Source organism: Vombatus ursinus, unplaced genomic scaffold, assembly GCF_900497805.2.
Source record: "Vombatus ursinus unplaced genomic scaffold, bare-nosed wombat genome assembly UNPS02010219.1, whole genome shotgun sequence".
Taxonomy (NCBI): Eukaryota; Metazoa; Chordata; class Mammalia; order Diprotodontia; family Vombatidae; genus Vombatus; species Vombatus ursinus.
In genome coordinates, this window is record NW_020949997.1 from 5,231,025 (window position 1) to 5,249,756 (window position 18,732).

At 39.0% G+C, this 18,732-nt stretch overlaps 1 pseudogene; it reads left to right on the forward strand.

Annotated features, from left to right (window-relative positions):
• Positions 1 to 482: 482 nt before the first annotated feature.
• Positions 483 to 2,211, forward strand: LOC114037058 (annotated as a pseudogene).
• Positions 2,212 to 18,732: the final 16,521 nt, after the last annotated feature.

The window sequence follows — 18,732 nt, forward strand, 5'->3', positions numbered from 1 at the left end:
TTTCTTTCCCTACCCCCAATCCATTCCTCCTCCAATTTTTCCCATTTCTGTTAATGACACAACTATCCTAGTCATCTAGTTTTTTTTATAGTATTTTTTAAAATTTTTTTTCCAATGACATGTAAAGACAATTTTTAACATTCATTTTTTAAATTGAGTTCCAGAAAGAAAGATGGCAGCACTGGCCCTGGACTAGGGGGAAAGGAAGGGACGGCGGGGGGCTGCAGCCAGCCAGCAACCAGCGTGCAGGCTCTCCTCACGCTGGCCTCCTCGAGGTGCCCTGGTCCTGTCCTGGAGGGAGGAGCCCCTCTAGAGGTGCGAGGAGGAGGAGGAGGAGGGAGCCGTCTTCATGGCCTGGACAGCCCTGGGTCTTCCCTCTTCGGCCGAATCTGGGGATGCCAATTAATACCAATGGTTGAGGTGCTTTTTCTGATGTGGATGCCAGTCCACTCGTAACCATACGGAGACCACGAAGGTGATTCATGGCAGGGGACGTGGAAGGGTTAATTCCTCCATCCATGACACCAGTTTCTCTGCTGGGTTCAGAGCACTGTATAAGGAGGGATTGCTTCTTGATGTCACACTTGTCATTGAAGATCATGAATTCCAGGCCCATAAAGCACTCCTTGCTACCCAGAGTGACTACTTCAGGAAAATGTTCCCAGCTGACATGAGAGAGCAAGATCAGGACAAAATCCATTTGAAAGGTCTGACTGCTACAGGCTTCTGCCATGTCCTACAATTCATGTACTATGGAACTATAGAACTGAGAACAAATGCTGTTCATGAAATCCCGCAGGATGCCATGTATGTTCAACTTATAAAAGTGGTGAAGCTCTGCTGCTCTTTTCTCTTAGTCAAAATCTGCTTAGAAAATTGTGCAGAAATTATGAGACTCTTAGATGATTTTGGTGTAAACATCGAGGGAGTCAGGGAGAAGTTGGATTCCTTTCTGCTAGAGAACTTTGTGCCACTCATGGCAAGACCTGACTTCCTGTCCTATCTGACAGCTTTGAAAAGCTTATGTCTTATTTGGATAATGAACGTCTGAGCAGGTTCTCAGAGACAGAACTGTACCAGGCTGGTCACTATTGGCTGCAGCATGATAGAAGATGCTGGAGACATACCAATTCCATCATTCAGAACATCAGGTTTTGTCTGATGACCCCATCCAGTGTTTTTGACAAGGTTGGTGCATTTGAAGCAATAGACAGAATTTCTCATTTAGCTAGGACAGCATGCCTTCCACAGGTGAGAGAGCTGTACCTGTCAGAAAGAGGAGAAATTAGTTTGGCTAATAATGTATGAAGGAGATTAATTTTTGAGGTATCTAGTTTTTTGAAGATTTTTTTGGTGAAAGATAAGCCAGGTAGGTTTTACAGCATCTTATTAGGATCTAAGTTTTTTTTTCCCCAAAACTTAACTTTAAATAGGCTTAATCTAAGTAAGATATAAGGTGTTTTCATATAGAATGCTATGTATTTTCTTCAGCTTTTCTTTTCACAAAGTGACTGACTTTGAAGTGAGCAAAGCTGTGTTTAATTTTTTATTGTGACACATTGAAACAGTGAACTTGTTCAGTTACAGAGAGATTGAAAGCAGACAAATGCTTTAGAGTTTTATGTCACAAAGCACAATATTCCATTGACCATTAAGAAAATATGTTAATGAATACACAATTATAAGATCATTATTGCTACAGCTAAACACTAATAAGTATTAGTAGTAATTCTTTATTCATTTTACTCAGTCATATTGCTTTGTTTGCATTGTGAACACTAATCAAATTTGACTGTTTAATGTTTCCCTGTAAATATAGAGGTTCCTAGTCTCTATTTTGATCAAAATACCCTTTTGCACTTTCAGCCATTTCTATTAACTTAAAAACCAGTCTCTTTTCCTAGAAGATTTTTTTTTTACTTTTATGTCCCATGTCTCACCTGTGATTTACTTTTTGCTCAAAGGATAGAAAATAATTTTTTGAAATTGCTCAACTTAATTGGCTTCTAGTCACATTGTTATCTCTAGGGCTTAGTTTACCTGATCTGTGCTTTCTTTTCTAGATTTATACATACTCATTCCCTAAATTAAACCTTTCCCTAGCATTTATTCTCAGTCATGAAGCTTCTGAAAAGAGATTTCTTTATATTACTAGCAAAATCAGGAAAATTATGACTCTGACACGTATCTGATATTTTTCAGGGGGAGTGAGGTCGTGGGGAGAATGCTGAGGTATCATTAACTAATACAGTCACTTAAAAGAATTTAAATTTAAGGGGGTTTAATATTTATTTGAAATTTGTGAATATTAGAAGCATCTAAAACTAAAGACTAGACTACATTTCTTAAATATAATTGCTGATAATCAATCTTAAATGGCCAAATCCTTTCTAAAGGCATTTGTCCTTTGCTGTGATTTACTTTTAATTGATATCTCTTAATCTGCTTCTGTGCCTTTCTTTCTTTCTTTTTGTTTAAGGCAATTGGTGTTAAATGACTTGCCCAGGGTCACACAGCTAGTAAGTGTCAAGTGTTTGGTCTGAGGCTGGATTTGAACTCAGGTCCTCCTGAATTCAGGGCCGGTACTCTATCCACTGCGCCACCTAGCTGCCCCTGCTTCTGTGTCTTGACCTAAGTTTTACGTGTGGGTGTTGGAGATGGTTTTTTTATCCATATTAAATGCTAATTCTTTGTCCACCACTAAAATGTATTAAAAAAAATTGCAGCTTCAAATGTGATATAAAACATTAAAAGAGCCAGTCTGGCACATTCCTATCACAAAAACAATCTTTGCATTTTGGCCTTTTGTTGAAAGTCACTGCCAAAAAAATATATTGCTAAGCATGGTCTTCATTGAGACATATTGAAGAACTCATTTACAGAACTTGTAGGAAAATTTGCCTAGATGTGTTTTTCTGTACATGAGTTAATAACTAAGATTCTGTAATTTGGAATTGCAGACATTGAGAATTCTTTCCTGCAGATCATCCTTAGAAACAAACTTCTAAATATAATAAAAATTTTCTTTGGGAGGTAGTAGTGTTTGTCCTTAGACTCTGCATAGGTAACTAATTTTTTAGTTCCTTGACGATAGAGACCATGTCATCTTCCTTTAAGCCTGAAGTGAACACACCTGAATGCCCATTGCCTCCAAGGCACTGGCTAAAACTGATACAGACACTCAGGTTCAAATACTGGCTCTCCCATTTCTGCTCTATATGACCCTGGTCATGTGATTTCACCTCCTGGGCTTCAGTTTGCACATCCTTAAAATAAGGGTATTAGATTAGATGATTTCCAGGGCCTCTTTTTGCTTTGAAATCCTAGCCTATGTTCCACCACTATTAGACCTTTCCTTGTAATTTGCAAATTATACTACAAATGAGGACAGGGGTAGTGTTAATTTGTTTGAGGGTTTTATATTCTTCAAGATTTTGAAAAATTCAGCAGTGATGTAAATTACTTCTGAGCATTTAATATTGTTGTTTATCATGAGAAGGATTAAGGAATTTTTATCATGTAGGGTAAATAATGTAAATTTTTAATAATTTCTGCTAGAAACTCTTGTGCCATCTATTTTAGAGATGAGAAATTTGAGATAACAGTTTTTTCTGTCTCTGGTAAAACTTTTTTAAAAATTTGATTAAGTACATGAATAAGTTTTATAACTAGTCAATATTTGTCTTTTTTTCATTCAAAATGGTCTCCCTCTTTTGATCTTGAATCCTGCCATTCAACTTTGAATGAGAATAAAACTGTAAGGGTAAAAAAGTACCCTCATAGAGAAGTCCAGTATATTGAGACTCCAAAAATTCAGAAAAAAAGATTTTTTGTTACCTGGAAACATTCAAACCATATCTATATGCACACAGAGTAAAATTTTCTCTTATACATTCCTGAGAACTATGAGGGATGTTATACATGACAGAAAATTACAAATGAGAGGAATTATTTGCATAATTGCCAGAGCTTCTGCAGAAGTTAACATTTTCTAGAACAACATCTCTTCTTCAAGATCCTTTTTCTTTCCCAGGAAGATGAGAAAATATGTGAAATAACAATCTTTAAATTTATGACAGTGTTGGTCATAATGGTAACAGTAACCGTATTAAAGGAGGCTGTCTTCAGCCAAGTTGACTCATCATTAACACTGTTAAATTGAATCATACTACCTATGTGTGTACTTAAAAAAGAGCCCATTGTCTGCAGTTTTATTCTCTCACCATCAGGTTCTGATAATCCTTTTTAGCTCAGCTAAAAACAGACATCCCTGGTTTTTATATTGTGTGTCTGGGATTATCACCACCCCTCTTTGGGAAAAGAAAAGGGCCCTTAAGAGGTGATCCCTATGCTGCAAACACTGAAAGTGGCATCAAAGACTTTAGTATAGGGGACTGTGCAAAAATTAGTAAAAATTCTGACTTTTTTCAGAAATCTAAGAAATTTGATGGGACTGAAGAGAGTTGGAAAATTTTAAATTGTGAAAATGTAACTGAAGTTTTATTGTAAAATAGAAGAAGATTGAAAATAAAGTAAACTTTTAAGTAAAAAAAAAATTGAGCTCCAAATTTTCTCTCTCCCTCCCTCACCTCCACCCTCCCTGAGATGGTAAGCAGTTTGATATAGGTTATGTATGAGTCATGCAGATCTTTCTTCTCCCTCAACCTCCATATTCAATCAGCTGCCAAGTTTTGTTGATTCTAACTCCCCATCTTCTCTACTTTCTGTCTCTTTGTCTCCATTCACATAGCTCCCTCCCCAGTTCAGGCCCTAATGTCTCTCTAGCCTAGACTATTGTAATAGCCTCCTAATTGGCCTTCCTCATAGTCTCCCCTTCTCCAATCCATCCTATACATAGCTGCCAAACTGAAATTCTTAAAGCAAAACTTTTCACTCAAAAATTTTCAATGACTCCTTAAAATGAAAAATAAAGCCTCAATCTGGAATTCCAAGCTTTCTGCAATATGGCTCCCATCTTCGTTCCAGCCTTATTTCTTATTATTTACCTTTTCTCACTATCCATTATTTTCATCAATGTAGCCTGCTAGCTATCCCCCATTTAAAACATTCCTCCTTCTGCCTCTGGGTCTTTCCACAAGTGGCTCCCCATGTTTGGATGGCCCTTCCTCCTCCTAGATTCTGCCGCATAGAATCCCTCCCTATCTTTCTTCAAAGCACATCTCAGGTACCACCTCCCATCTGAGGTCTTTCCTGATTCTACACAGTGCTCTCCCTCTTCAAATTACATTGTATTTATTTACTGATACACATGTACCATGTCACACCTCCCCCAGTAGAACATAAGCTCCTTGAGGGGAGGGAATATTTTGTTTTTGTGCCTTGAACATAGATAGCACTTAATATATGAATTATGAATTAAATCTAATAAGCACCAGGAAAATGTTGGCCAGTGGAGAGATGTCATCTTGCCTGGAGCCTTCTGGTAACTTTGGGTTACTGTGATGATGACATCAGCAAAGCACATCAACAACTCTTGGCTAAGAAGGAGGGGAGGGGTCAGAAGTGTGAGCTGCCCGGACCATACCTGTCCCTTAGCCATATCTTCCCAGACTGTCTTGAATCAAGACTATATCAAGACTAAGTGCTTATGAAATTCTCCGAAGTCAGAACCTATGATTAGACTAATAAAAGGAATGTAGCTTGGGCTGGTTCTCCCTTCCTTAAGCAACCTAACCACCACCAGGATCTCCATATTAAAGTTGGACTTAATGCGGACACCCAATGCACTTAAGGCCACTGTAGCTCAGAACTCCTAACCTCAAGAGGTCCAGCAGTGTCAGCCTCCCCAGTAGCCAGGATTACAGGTGTGTACCACCATATTAGGAAAGAACATCTTTTTGTTAACAAAGCTGAGAAAGGATATATCTCTTAGTTTATCAGTGACTGTCAGACAGCTAATTCAAGAGACATCTCAATAAAATGTGTCTCTGATGAATTGGCTAAAACCTAAAAGTAGATTGTTTTTCTTCCACGTTGGTCAATTGTACTTGTGTCCACCCATTGGTAGTACAGAAATCTGTGAGAAAGCGTTCTCCATATGTGCAGGGCATGTGTGAGAGTGAGATCCTTTCTTATCACATTGTTTGCTATGCCATTTGATTAAATGTCTAGCTATGAACAAATGTGTCCACTGGCTGACTTGTAAAAGTAAACTTGTCAATGAAGACTTGGGAGCTATGGTTTTCAGACAATACTGACCCACAGAGTGTCTTAAACCTAGGATAGAATTTCTGGAGTTCTACATATGAGGGGGACCCTACATTCTACCTTTTGGGAACTAAATCAAGATCTCTATCTTCAGATTCCCTCACACTATAGGGATCCACTGAAGATGTCCTTGCTGTCTTCATGTTATACTATGTACCCTTCTCTTTTACTTGTCTTCTCCCACCCCTCCATATCCTCCCTCTCTTTCTGACTTTGGCTCTGAGAGTTATAACCAGATCAAGCCTACCATTCCTAGAAAGAATCAATCAATCATTTCCCCTAGAACACCAATCACCATTCCTCTGACTTCCCTTTCCAAAACAACCCTTCCTGGTCACCACTCGTGTGTGTGTGTGTGTGTGTGTGTGTGTGTGTGTGTGTGGTCATCCCTTATTAGAATGTAAACTTTTTAAGAGCAAGGACTGTCTTGCTTACTTACCTTTTTATGCTCAGTACTTAGCACAATGCCTGGCACATTGTTGTTGTTCGGTTGTGTCCAGCTCTACATGACCCCACAGACTTTTGTCTATGGGGTTTTCCTGGCAAAGATACTGGACTAGTTTGCCACTTCCTTCTCCAGTGTGCCCCATTTTACAGATGAGGAACTGAGGCAAATAGGGTTTAAGTGATTTGCTAAGGGTCACACAGCTAGTGTCTGGGGCTGGATTTGAACTCAGATTTTCCTGACTCCAAGCCTGGTGCTCTATCCACTGCACCACTTAGCTGCCCACCTGGCACATAGTAAGCACTTAATAAAGCCCCTTTCATTAATTCATTCAAGAATTTTCTTTCTTTTTAAATATTTTTTTCCTTTCATAGGCTCTGATTGGACCACAAGATTTTCTGATGCAACTTTTACAAGCCAGAGTAGCTGTTCTATTACAACTGTTATATGATTATGTGATCAATATTCACATTTGTTGTATTCCTGTGTTCAATTTAAACAAAGAAGAAATTAGTAAATTGGTGTTATATCAATAGATAATTGGCAACTAGCAGCAGACTTACAGCATCACAGTGGACCCAGTTTCAGGCATATCCACTGATGAGAACAAAGATATTGACAATGGCAACGTGGTGCTATGGACGATTTGGGGAAGATATGAAAAGCTTACTCAAGTATACAAGGAGGTAGGTAAAGTCCTTTCTGTCTTCTGTAGATTAGTTGAACCACTGACACATCCCAGCATTCCTAGAGAGACAGAAATAGAAGATGATATCTAGAAAATGGTCACTAGACTTTTCACTGAATATGGGTTATTCTAAAAGGATTTGAAACCTTCAAGGGCAAAGCGAGACTGATTGCCTGTGGATAAACTGCTTATGGGGAAGGGGGAGAGATTGACATTTGAGCTGAAAGCAGCTAAAATTGGAATTCATACTATATTCCTACCAATGCATGTACCTCACTACCCCAAGCTAAGAAATTTCTTGTGTGACACACATGCCCCATTGTGGAGGAATTGTATGAGTCTGAAGTACTGCATACTACTACCACTTCACAGCAGTGGTCAGGAATGGACATGGAGAAATGCGGGAAATACTTGGAGGACCAACATTCAATCTCATCCTCTGCATAAAGTCACTGGACCTCTGTATGATGGAACACTACAAAGGCTAGAAAAGTGATTTGGTGGAACAGCGAGCCTCAGTCCAGTTCATCAACATCTACCTGCGTGAAGGACTTTGTGCTGCAAGTGGATGAGCTGCTTCAGGCAGTCAAAGGATCAGTGAAGATGGAAGAAGGGGATGTTGCCAAAAGTGGGCAATAGATGTAAATTCATCCAATGGACACTGTCCATTGTCACAAAGTGAGCAAAATGTTCTGCTTATCAGAATCTATCAGCTTATCTGGCCATCCATGAAAGGGATAGAAGGCAGGAGGGATGTGGCCAATTGCTGCAGAGAAGTTATCCGAGGAAAAAGTCCCAGGACAAGAAGAGAGGTCTGTAACAGGGGAAATTGACTTCAAGTGGCTCTAGAATATCTTCTCATGCAAATACCACAGAAGCAAGGTAAGTGACTGCCCTAGATCACCCAGACTCAAAAAAAGAGCTTGTGCAAAGTCTGCTGAGAAATAGAGTGACAGGAAGAAATTCTGCTCCTGGAAATGCAAAGGATCATGGGACCAGAGGTTCCAGGAGCCTGATGCCACAAGCAGAGCACGGGTGGAAAAGCAAACATATAGTCTGTTTAAACCATAGTCTAGAGGGACACAGCGTGCTGAATGTATTCAAGAAGTAAAGGAAGACTTGGCAGAAGTTTCTGATAACCACTAAACCAACATCAGGAAATGGCAACATGGTCCAGGAGCAAGGACGGACCCAGACCCCAAAGAACTTAAGTAGTACACTACTACTAACCATTCCTGGGTCCTTTTCTCCCTGGAATCACAGGACCTCACGTAGCAGTGACAGCGAAAATTGAAGATAGAAAGTGTCCTGCATATTGGACAGTATATCCCAAGTAATAAATTTCATAAAGGATACTTGCAAAAGATACCAATGCAACTATATATGCATAGGTCTCTATGAGCTAAATGAGAAGGATTACCATTGTTTGTAATAATCAGTATGAGTTCAAAATTTCCTAACAAAATCATGAGGGTCAGCAAAAAGGTGAACACTGTGGCTCTGGTTTGTACGGACCCAATGAACATCTCTGGAATGTCAGCACTGATGATGACCTAGCCTCGCCTATTCAAAGTATTAGCTGAATACTGCAGGCAGTGAGTTGAAGGCCAATATCTGAATATCCTCTCTATCCATGCTTCCTGTGTGGAAGCTTGTGATTGTCAGAAACAAGGAGTGGCAAAGAATATCAAAGAGGCACATAATAATCTTGATAGACCTTGCTGGCTGGTACTCATTATTTTCTCCCTTTCTAAATGTTCAAACATTCTCTTTAATAAAATAGAATTTTAATATTTCTAAAAATGAAATGTAGCAGTAAAAACAGAGGATGGGATAAGATCTACAAATGCAATAGCATATACATGGGATAGAGGAGATAGTTGAAATATTGTACTCCAGAAACTCTACCTTCATAAGCAACAGAGAAAATAAAGAAGGAAAAAGTAAGTGTATAACCCAAAATTGAACAGAAGGAAAAATGAATAAAGAGAAAGACAAAACAAAGGAAAACTTCTTGGAAATGATGATGACAAAGGAATGTTACTTTAAATAAGAGATTGGAGAAAAGAGGGGAGAAAAGATTTTGAACCACATGTTTAATTGAAAGAGTGGTGTTAAGGGGTAGCTAGGTGGCTCAGTGGATAGAGCACTGGCCCTGAAGTCAGGAGGACTTGAGTTCAAATCCGACCTCAGACCAAACACTTGACACTTACTAGCTGTGTGACCCTAGGCAAGTCACTTAATCCCAATTGCCTTTAAAAAAAAAAGAAAAAAAAAAGAAAAATGGTGTTAAAAGACAGGAATAAACAGATAAAGAAAGGGAGAGAGAGAATCATTTAAATAAATTCAACAAACTTCAGATAGGAAAGGTAAATGATAAATAAGGAAAAGTATGTGGGAATAGACTCACTTCAAAGTAATGTAAACAAAACTAATCACAGGGATAAAGTACTAACTTAAAAGAAAAAATTGAAAGAAAACATATAAACTTAGATATGAAAGAAGTAAGTGGTACAATAAAATGAGAGTGGAAGATTGGAAAATTAAAGAAAATCCTACAATTTTCTATAGATGAGAAACAGTTCTATAGAATAAAGACACACAGAATAGAAAAATGTATATTAAATTCCTTGACAAATGCAACCTCAGATATGATCAGGAGGTACCAAACAGGGTGAATCATAAAAAATGAAGGTGTATCTATCATAAGGTTCTTTGCCACTGTCCTATCTTGCACTGAGATCGAAGAGTATTCCCCATAGATGGTAAGGATTGTAGATGATCCTATTTGAGAATGATATTGTGCTAATTGCACCAAGTCCCAGAAAACTGCAGGACCTCCTCAGTAACACCTATGAATATTCAGAAGAGATTGGCCTAATCCATAGAGTACATAACAAATAGATGAAAATTAGGACTTGTCTAGACTATAACATGCATTTTGATGTCCAGTTCATTGAATTACTACATCAATAAGTATCTCTGGGACCAGGCATTGCGGGTGAACCATGAATTTGTCCCATGAATTAAAGAAAGAGAGCAGATTGGATTACATTTGAGAAATTCAGCAGTGGTTTTAATGATCCCAAGGTATTCCCCGGTACAAAGACCCGTTTGTTCTATGCACAAATCCTAGCAATGCTCTGTGGTTGTGTATCTTGGAACACTATAGTTTCAAAGGAATTAAAGGTATGAGTAAGCTAAAGAACAATGAAGATAAAGTCATAACTAAGAATGCAACATGAATCACACCCTCATTTGGGAGGCAAATATGAGAAACTGCTCCTATTGGATGAAGACAGATTCTGGAACATTGGTGTGAGGCTGATTCTGTGTGAGAAGGTTGTAAGAGTGTGGGTTGGGGATGGGGGAAAGAACTAACCCACAGGGAAAGAACTAACCCATAGGAACTGAGCTTCCTATTTTAACTAATTATTTTTACAAACTAGATACTAAGCTCTGTAGTGTTTCCATAATGCTAAGGGCTCCAAGTCTTGAATATCCTCTAAATTCAACCTTCTCCCCAGTTATAGCTCTAGAGTGACACATAGAGAGTTCAAGTAAGCTGCAGCTTGTTTATATTGATGAACTATGTTTAAGAAGTAGCATTAAGGATATCACTGAAAAATATATATATGATTTGAAAAAATAGATGGGCTGGTCATGGGTGAAAGCAACAAAGAGCAAATGGATAGCCTGAGATCACCGGTGATAACTTTGAGGATGAAAAACATATAGAGATAGGCCTCCAGCCTGGCAGGTGATTTGTTTGTGGGGGCTCTAGGAAAGAACAAGGATGAGAATAGCACAAGATAAGAAGCCATGAAGGGTTTCAATCTGTACTAATGGAGGGAATATCTACTTTGATGAGATCACAGGTTGATACAAGGAAGGCATCTAAGGCATAGAAAATAGTATACAACTCTAAAATATGAGCATTCACAAATTCAAAAGATCTATATCATACCAACATTTAACTTTTTATATATGCTTTAAATGGAGAGGCAGCATAATATATGTATGTAAACATATATACGTGCATATATGTGTATACAGTATATACATAAGTGTGCCAATAGATCTATAGATCAATCAGTAGATAGATGGAGGGATAGGTAGATAGATAGATGTGATAGAACTAGCCTTGGAATTAGAAAGACATGAGTTTAAGTTTCCACTGCTGGCTACATAGATGGAACTCTGAGCACTTCACTTAATATCTCAGTACTCTAGAGGCAATTCTCTAAGGTGAAAAGGCACAGAGAAGGTACCTGCATAAGTAGAGATCTGGAAGTTCCCTATACTAATTAAATCACAGCTATACCTATTAAATCCTCGCCTATGAATTGAAAATCTTAGCCACCAGGCCTTAATTTTTTTTAAATTTGCTGTAAGTTTCTGCCAGGAATTGAAATTAAATTTACTGGCCTGTAGTTTGAACTGTTTCCTTTCCCATTTCTGAAGATCAGAATATCATTTGCCTCTCCTCAGTCTCAAGACACTTCTGCCACTTGGGAGAATCCCTCAAAAATCACAGACTTCAATTCAACAATCATGTCTGCAAGTTCTTTCAAAACTCAGAGATGTAATTAATCTAGGCCAAGTGAAGAACTCAATCAGGGTATCTCCTTACTTATTTGGGTTTCTTTTGTCTTTCCCATTCTGGTAGAGAAGACTCATTGAAGAAAAAAAAAAGAAATGAAATAAAAATTAAGCAGTTCATCATTTTTCTTGCCATCCACTACAAGGTAAGGATCCTATCATTTCCTGATTCTTGTCTCCCACATAACCCAAAAAAACTATTTTGGTGTCCTAGTGCTTATCACAATCCTCATTATACTGGTCTTTAGCCTTCCTGACATTAATCTTTCTGGACCTTGTCACTCTTTTATATTCTTCTACTGTTACTTGCCTTGGCTTTCATCTCTTATATGTATGTCCCTTTAAAAACAATTCACTTTTAAGGTTTGCAGAGTGTTTTCCAAAAAACAATCCTGTGAGATAGGTAGAGTATTTTTATTTCCATTTTACAGACAAAGAAACTGAGGCTCAGAGAAAGTTGTTTGCTCAAGGTCATATAGGTAGTTATCAGTAAATAAACATTTAATTACTTGAGGTACTAGAAATTGTGCTAGGCACTAGGGATAGAAAGAGGAAAATAAAAGTCACTTCCCTTGAAGAGTTTACAGTCTGTCACCAAGCCAACATGTTCATGTATAACAGACACACAAAGAAGTTATGAATCAACCATTTTGGAATGTAATTTGGAATTATGCAAATAGAATGATTATAATATCTATACCCTTTGACCCAGAGATTCTATGACTAGTGGTTGTATACCACAAGAAGACCACAGATAAGAAGAAAGTGCCCATATACACCAAAATATTCATATCAGCACTTTTTGTGATAGTAAAGAATTGGAAACAAAGTAGATGCCCATCAGCTGCGGAATGGCTAAACAAATTGTGGTACATGAATGCAATGGAGTATTACTATGCTATGAGAAACAAATAATATGGTGAATACAGAATATGGAAAGGCTTACATGAACTGATATAACGTAAAAGTAAGCTGAGCCAAGAAAAGAGTATATACAATGACTAAAATGTAAATCATCGCTCTGCTACTTACTACCCGTGTGACTTCAGGCAATTTGCTTAACTTCTTCAGGACTCAGTTTCCTCATGTGTAAAATAAGAAAGTTGGACTAGGTAGCCTCTCTAATAATAAAAAGAGTTTTGAGACTTGCAAAGCATTCTTGTCTGTAAAATAGGGATAATAATAGCACTTATACCGTAGGATTGTTGTGAGGATCAGATGACATAATTTATGCAAAGCACTCTAAAGTACTACATAATTGCTTGCTATTATTATTGTTGTTGATTATTGTTGTTGTTGTTATTGTAAAGACTTGTAGAAATAAGAGTTCTCCTCTCCATAGGAACATTTATATTGGCACTAAAGTGAGAAAGACTGATAAGATCTAGGGAAGGCAGTGCTTGTGAACATAGGCTCCTCTTGGACATAGCCCCCAGCCACAAGAGCCAATAAAAGATTACTGCATCCTTCATCTAAAAGCATGAATCCGGGGCAGGTAGGTGGCACAGTGGATAGAGCACCAGCCCTGAAGTCAGGAGGACCTGAGTTCAATCCAGCCTCAGACCAAACACTTGACATTTACTAGCTGTGTGACTCTGGGCAAGTCACTTAACCCCAATTGCCTAAAAACAAAACAAAACAAACAAACAAAAAAAAAACAAAGCATGAACCCTTCAGCAAGGGGTCACAGCAATATGTCCACTGGCAGCGACCAGGCCAGATGACCCATCCCCCTACATATTTCATAAGAAGCGCTCCAATCCAGTCTTCCTATAAATAAATCCCAAGTAAGTAATTAATAAAGTAATTTCTGGGAGTAGGAAACTGGTTTAATATGAAGGCAGTTTGTTAACAACAGAACAGGTGTTCTAGAAGGTACAATGGAAAGGTAGGAATGAATTAGATGGGGACATCAGAGGGATAAGGTTGACATATGGGGATAAGGAAACAAGGAGTGTTGACCAGAGAATTATAGGTAGAGAGGTGAATACTTTGTACTCTCCTTTTAAAGACTACTGAGTGGGTCTCAGTGGCCAATCCTTTCTGGAATCAGACTCTCCTACAGTTGAAACCTATACATGTGAATCCAGAACAGGAGCCCACTGTGGGAGAGGGGCACTCAGCAGGCTGCAGTGTGACTTTTATATGTGCCCATGCTATTTCCCCTCAATCTAACATAAGCTTCCTGAGGCTAGGAGTCATTTCATTTTGTCTTTGTGCCCCTGGTACCTAGCACAATTCCTGGCCCAAAGAAGAGATTTAGTAAATGCCTGTTGAATTGAATTGACTTAACACCTCTAAAGTTCCAAAGTAAAGCTACTCCACATAGGATTTCAGGGAAAAACAACTTTAAAGTTTGAAGGGGAAAGGAGATAAGCTGTTTTCTAGTGAGAAGCATTGTTTATAAACATCTGGAGAACTGATTAACATTGCCAAGGGTAGCTATAGCTTATTCTGTGCCCACACCCAAAGCCCTCACTTAAGTGTGACAAAAATCATTTAATTCAGACTCTGACATTTCACATTGACTTCAGAATCTTCTAAGCTTCCCTCTGCCTGGTCCTCCTACTCTTCTCTATTCCATCTCCCATTCTACATTTCTTTAGATTTTGGCCTCCCCCGTCTCAATCTTACTCTCCCTTTTGTCTTGCTCTCTCCTTTTTTTTGTTAATTCCCTGTCAGCAATCATAAGGACAGTAAGGAACACCAGGATACATATTTATAGAGATTGAGAATTAGAAACTAGTAGTGTTATTGAAAACAAAGGATGGTACAGATACAGAAATGGGCTGACCCCGAGACTGGATCCAGAATACCATGGTGAAGGCAGTCAGGCCCAATTAAGCCATATTAAATGGGGATATGCCCAACTATGTAAGGTCAGATCAAGACGACAGATCAAAATGAGCTAGGCAAGACAGAATCAAGTCACTTCTTGGTGGTAAAAAGTTGGCCAGGAGATAGTTAGGTGGTGCAATGGATAGAGCACCAACCCTGAAGTCAGGAGGACCTGAGTTCAAATCTGGCCTCAGACCAAGCACTTGACATTTACTAGCTGTGTAACCCTAGGCAAGTCACTTAACCCCAATTGCCTAAGTTGGTCTGAGACTAGTCAGGCTGACTGGAACTTGAAGATATAAATATTGTTGGGCAGAGTCAAGAATCCTGGGATCAGAAGGAGCTGATTGGTTTAAGATTGGGAAAAGAATATAACAAGGCTGTATATTGTCACCTTGTTTATTTAATTTATATGTGAAGTACATTATGTGAAATGTCAGGCTGGATATTTATCCAAAAGCCAGAATTAAGGTTGCCCAGAGAAATAACATTCTCAGATATGCAGATGATACCCTCCAATGGCAGAAAGCAAAGAAGAATTCAGAATCCTCCTGATGAGGGTGAAAGAGGAGAGTGTAAAAGTTGGCTTAAAGCTTAACATTAAAAAACAAACAAGGGGCAGCTAAGTGGGGCAGTGGATAGAGCACCAGCCTTGGATTCAGGAGGACCTGAATTCAAATCCGGCCTCAGACACATAATAATTACTAACAGCGTGACCCTGGACAAGTCGCTTAACCCCATTGCCTGGCCAAAAAAACCAAAAAAACCAAAAAAACGAACAAACCAAAAAACAACAAACAAACAAAAACTAAGATCATAGCAACTGGTCCCATCATTTTCTGGCAAATAGAAGGAGAAGAAATGGAAGCAGTATCAGATTTTATATCCTTGGACTCACAGATCACTGCAGACATGAAATGAAAAGACACTTGTCTGGACAGCATAATAAAAAGCAGAGACAACCTATCCAGGATTCTTGACTCTGCCCAACAATATTTATATCTTCAAGTTCCAGTCAGCCTGACTAGTCTCAGACCAACTTAGGCAATTGGGGTTAAGTGACTTGCCTAGGGTTACACAGCTAGTAAATGTCAAGTGTTTGGTCTGAGGCCAGATTTGAACTCAGGTCCTCCTGACTTCAGGGTTGGTGCTCTATCCATTGCACCACCTAACTATCTCCTGGCCAACTTTTTACCACCAAGAAGTGACTTGATTCTGTCTTGCCTAGCTCATTTTGATCTGTCGTCTTGATCTGACCTTACATAGTTGGGCATATCCCCATTTAATATGGCTTAATTGGGCCTGACTGCCTTCACCATGGTATTCTGGATCCAGTCTCGGGGTCAGCCCATTTCTGTATCTGTACCATCCTTTGTTTTCAATAACACTACTAGTTTCTAATTCTCAATCTCTATAAATATGTATCCTGGTGTTCCTTACTGTCCTTATGATTGCTGACAGGGAATTAACAAAAAAAAAGGAGAGAGCAAGACAAAAGGGAGAGTAAGATTGAGACGGGGGAGGCCAAAATCTAAAGAAATGTAGAATGGGAGATGGAATAGAGAAGAGTAGGAGGACCAGGCAGAGGGAAGCTTAGAAGATTCTGAAGTCAATGTGAAATGTCAGAGTCTGAATTAAATGATTTTTGTCACACTTAAGTGAGGGCTTTGGGTGTGGGCACAGAATAAGCTATAGCTACCCTTGGCAATGTTAATCAGTTCTCCAGATGTTTATAAACAATGCTTCTCACTAGAAAACAGCTTATCTCCTTTCCCCTTCAAACTTTAAAGTTGTTTTTCCCTGAAATCCTATGTGGAGTAGCTTTACTTTGGAACTTTATTGGAATAACAGACACTGAAGCTAAAGCTAAAATACTTTGGCTACATGATGAGACGGCAGAAAAGACCCTGAAATCAGGAAAGATTAAAGGCAAAAGGAGAAGAGGAGGCAGAAGATGAGATAGAGGGATAGTTTCATGGAAGCAATGAACATGAGCTTGGACAGACATCGGGAGATGGTGGAGGATAGAAGGGTTCTATGGTCCATGGGGAAACAAAGAGTTGGACACGACTGAAAAACTGAATAACAAATTTCTTTTGATACTTTTGAGATCTATGTGTGTATAAATTTCAACATACTTCAGCTAATTTTGTAAGGGACTACAAAATTTCTGGCCCTAAGGAAGAATGTGACCTGCCTTTTGGGCCCACAGAGGCATTGATATAGAAGACTTGAAGAGTGACAGACCTTCCTGCTAGCAGGGAGTGATATATACCCAGCTTCTTCAAGTTCCTGGAGTCAAACCCCTGATTTTGAACCTTAATGAACTTCTGAGAGAAACCATAGTGGGTGGCAACATAAGGGGAAGCCATTGAAGCCATCTTGCCAAACTACAAACTAATAGATAGTTATCTCAAATACTTTGTGGAGGATCAGGATTGAGAAACTAAGATGGTCTGATGGAGGTCATGTATGAACCGAGGACAGCATGAGCACAAGTATGCAAAAATGGTAGGTCCAGGCTGGTGAGATGCATAAAACCTGAGCCACAATGCTTTTCTTCCCCTTCTCATCCACAAAGGATATATATGTGGGGAGGGGGAAACCTATTTCCCATTTACTTCCTGCCCATTCACTTCCTGTATCCATTGTTCCCTTCCAGGCTCTTTGTCAGTAGCTTATGTGTTTGTGTGTGTGTGTGTGTGTGTGTGTGTGTGTGTGTGTGTGTTTTCCCCTAAATGTTTACTTTGGCATTTTAGCTATGATAAACTTGTTTGGCCAGCAAACTCAAGCTGTTTGCTGTAGTTATTGAATAAATTACAAAAGAAAGGAAGAATTCCATTTCTTAAAGATGGGAAATACTTTTTTTTGTTAAATGAAATTGGGTGGGGAGTGGGGAAGGAAAGGGAAAAAGGGGAGAGGGAGAGGGAGAGAGTGCGCACCATACTGAAATTCCACAGACTAATAAAGGTACCAGAAATCACAAACTCAGAAAGTCTATGGATTGGAAAAAAATAGCTGCTTTTAGTCTGAGAGGCCTTGAGTGACTAGTTACCCTCTTACACCTCAATGCCCCCTCCCCTACTCTCATTTAAAGCCAAAATTTATAGTTCCAGGGAGGAAAGGTGAAGATATCCAACCCATACTCTCAGTTGGAGTTGTATATATGTCAACTCTACCTGGCTGTTAGCTCCTGGGCAGGAGGATACCTATCTCCACTCACAAGCTCCACCTTGTGGTTAAATATATTCTCTCTCAAATCTTTAACCTCTCTAGTTACTGGCTCTTTACTTAATGAACTCAAACATGCCCAAGTCTCCCCCATCCTAAAAATCTTTACAAGACACTACTATTTTCTTAAGACATTATGTTCTCTCTCTCCTCCCTTTCTTGGTCCAGGTCCTTGAAAGACCTGTCTATACTTGTTGCTTCTACTTCTCTCACCCCTCAATCCTTTGCTATCCGGCTTTTAACTCCATCAATCAACTAAAATTATTGTCTCAAAAGGGACCAATGCTCTCTTAGTTGCCAAATTTGATAGTCATTTCTCAGTCAATCCTACTCAAGCTATTAGATTCATTTGACACTGTCAATCACTCTCTCTTTCTGGATACTCTCTTCTCTCTGGGTTTTCATGGCACTACTCTCTCCTGTTTCTCCTCTAAGCACTCCTAATTCTTTGCTGATCCATCTTCTACACCATGATCCTCATCTGTAGGTATTCCCCAAGGGTCTTTCCTAAGCCCTCTTTTCTATTCTCTCTACACTCTCTCATTTGGTAACCTCATTAACTTCCATAGGTTTAAATATCATCTCTAGGTTGGTTGGTTGGTTGTCCTTTGTTCTTGAAGACCAAATTGACATCATTATATTGGAGTCAAGGCACAACATGTCCAACTATGACTGATCAGAACAATACAAGCTCAGAAGG